Source organism: Lucilia sericata, unplaced genomic scaffold (genome assembly GCF_015586225.1).
Source record: "Lucilia sericata isolate MDLA Ls3-8-SP2 unplaced genomic scaffold, ASM1558622v1 Contig003743F_arrow, whole genome shotgun sequence".
In the NCBI taxonomy this organism is placed as follows: domain Eukaryota; kingdom Metazoa; phylum Arthropoda; class Insecta; order Diptera; family Calliphoridae; genus Lucilia; species Lucilia sericata.
The window spans coordinates 17,246-20,933 of NW_023997012.1; positions in this window are offsets into that span (position 1 = coordinate 17,246).

The following is a 3,688-nucleotide window of genomic DNA, read 5'->3' on the forward strand; positions in this document are numbered from 1 at the left end:
TTATAGTCAAGGTCATAGGCTGAAATATAATCAACACTAAAGACTGATCTAAAGCCAAGACTATGGACTGATCTATAGTCAAGACTAAAGACTATAAACCGATCTATAGTCAAGACTATAGACTGATCTATAGTCAAGGCTGTAGAATGATCTGTATGATTGACTATAAACTATAGACAAGTTTATAGACTGATCTATAATTAAGACAGAGCTCTAGACTAAACTAATGCATATCAAATAGTACCAAAAATGGAAAAAATTTTTATATTAAATTTAAAAATTTTAGAATTAATATTCCTTAAGCTAACATCATATTATATTATTATAAAATTTATGCAGATCTCGATAATAGTTTAAAAATATTTTATTACTTTTTAATTGCAGGTTCGTTTTAATGCCCTACAAATATTACTTTGCCACATACGTGACCATTAAACACTTTAACACCCAGTAGGGGAGTAGGCTTAGAGAAAAAAAACGAAACAAGAATATTCTTAAAGTGAAATGACCCTTGAAAAATCTCATCAAGTGCAATGTCTACGTGTGTAGTATTATTTTTATACTTATTTGTTTATTATTTTTTTATGAAAAATGAATACAAAAAAACACAAATAAGACAACAATAGTAACGTAATACAGAAATAAATATTTAACATTGTACTCAAACAAGTCATAACAATTGTTAGAAAGAAACACACACACTTACATATGTATAAAAATATTAGAAGAAAACCGACAACTGTCTTTCTGACAAAAAAAAAAATGAAGAATTCATTTATGTAAGTAAATTTATACAAATAGAATATTTGTCGTCTTGTTTTCAAATTAAAACACATAAAATACAATTCGTTACACGGTTCTATTTTCTGACACTATACAATTCATCTTTTCAAACTACAAGACCACAAACTACTACTATTCAGAACTACTATTCTTAACTACTATTCTCAACTTTTATTATTATTTCTAATATATTTTGGATTCCTTGTTAAAAAAAACACACACTCATTTCGTACACTCGTAAATAATACTTAAATAACAAAAGAAACCAAAAAATTTGTTTCTGGTGTCGTTGTGGTTTTTTATTTACATAACAAAACATTAAACAAATAACTTTTTATTAGAAAAATAATAAAAATAAATGAAACAAAAAAAAAAAAAAATACAAAATATTCAAAAAAAGATATGAGAACAAACGGCAGCTTAATTTATACATAATAATTCTAGTTATAGTTGCACGTAGTTTAAAACTAAGATTATAGTTAGACGTTTAGAAAATGTTCTTTTAGCTTTTTGCTGTTATATATGCCGGGACTTAAGGTTCATTATTTACATAGATTTGTATGTGTAAACAAAGAAAATCATGTAACCAGCTGGTATTATTAGTAGTAAATAAACAAAGTTGGGTTATGTTTGTAAAAGTCTTGAGATAAATAATTTACATTTTTGGGAGATGCAGTTAAGAATAAGGGTTTCATTACACTCTTTCTGAAATACTTATATATTCCCTATTAGTTTGATTTTAGTTTTAGGTAAAGCAAACACCAATTACCAATCCACAGGGGCTTAGAATCGAAATTTTTTCGTAAATAAGGCATAAGGATCAGTACTGTGGAATCTCAAGACTATATACTGATCTATAGTTAAGACTATAGACAGATCTAAAGTCAAGACTACAGACTGATCTATAGGCAAGACTATATATATATCTATAGTCAAGACTATATACATATCTATAGTCAAAACTATAGACTGATCTATAGTCAAAACTATAGACTGATCTAAAGTCAAAACTATAGACTGATCTATAGTCAAGACTATAGACTGATCTATAGTCAAGACTATAGACTGATCTATAGTCAAGACTATAGACTGATCTATAGTCAAGACTTTAGACTGATCTATAGTCAAGACTATAGACTGATCTATAGTCAAGACTATAGACTGTTCTATAGTCAAGACTATAGACTGATCTATAGTCAAGACTATAGACTGATCTATAGTCAAGACTATAATCTGATATATAGTCAAGACTATAGACTGATCTATAGTCAAGACTATAGACTGATCTATAGTCAAGACTATAGACTGATCTATAGTCGAGACTATAGACTGATCTATAGTCAAGACTATAGACTGATCTATAGTAAAGACTATAGACTGATCTAAAGTCAAGACTATAGACTGATCTATAGTCAAGACTATAGACTAATCTATAGTCAAGACTATAGACTGATCTATAGTCAGGACTATAGACTGATCTATAGTCAAGACTATAGATTGATCAAGACTATAGACTGATCTATAGTCAAGACTATAGACTGCTCAACAGTCAAGACTATAGACTGATCTATAGTCAAGACTATAGACTGCTCAATAGTCAATACTATAGACTGATCTATAGTCAAGACTATAGACTGATCTGCTGTTAAGACTATAGACTGGCCTATAGTCAAGACTATAGACTGATCTATAGTCAAGATTATAGACTGATCTACAGTCAAGACTATAGGCTGATCTATAGTCAAGACTATTAACTGATCTATACTCAAGACTATAGACTGATCTATATTCAAAATTATAAAATTATATATTGTTAAGATTATAGGCTGATCTATAGTCAAGACTATAGACTGATTTATAAGTAAGTCTATAGACTGATCAATAGTCAAGACTATAGAATAATCTATAGTCAAGAATATGGACTGATTTATAGTCTTGAATATAGATTGATCTATAGTCAATACTACATATATAATGATCTAGTCAAGATTCTGATCTGTAGTCAAGAATAGAGTCTAGAGTCTATGTGTTAATATAATGAATACAAATCAGTGCCAATCCAATGATTCATTGTCCACATCTGGATGATGAATAATAAATTATATATATCTTCTTCTTAAAAGCCAGCAATAACAAGTGAATTTTCCTAAATCTCTTTCAATGTAAATGGTTTACATACTTTCTAATCGATCAAATTAAATTTCTTTAACTATTTAATTATTCATATAACTATTTTTAGCAAAATATTGCTCAGAATTATTTAAAAGAAAAATAACAATATTTAGCCAAAAGCTAAATTAATTTATAAAATAAACATTTCATTTTAAATAATATTATTTATTATTTATTTTTTAGGGAAAGTAATTTCATTCGAAATTAATTAAATTTAAAATCAAGTTTATGATGACAAACTAACTAAACTTAGTTTAACTAGTTTTTTTTATTGGAAATACTAGTAATTTTGTGATTTTATCATGTTAATTATTGATTGACATATAAAATTAGAGTAATTTGGTGAAAAAAAAATCAAAATAGTATTTAATGGCTAGACAAAATTGTAATTGTAAAAGTAAATAGTAGGGCTGTTCACAGTTTGATGTAGCATAAAAAAACTAAAATAGAAAATGTGTTTATAAAAAACATTAAGGCTCTTCACAGATTAATTGAAAATCCTGTTACCAAAATAGAGGTACTGACGTCACTAACATTCAAGCGGGAGAGGGAATAGAAGTATATTTTCCGACAATTAGGCATATATTAGTTGATAAGACCATATTGGTCTGTAGGGGAGTTATAATCAAATAAATACGATATGTGTGTCATATTGTTATCGGGCTACTAGAAAATTATCGACAATGAAATAACTTTGCAAAACGAAGACAATCCCATACGGACACTTGGAAAA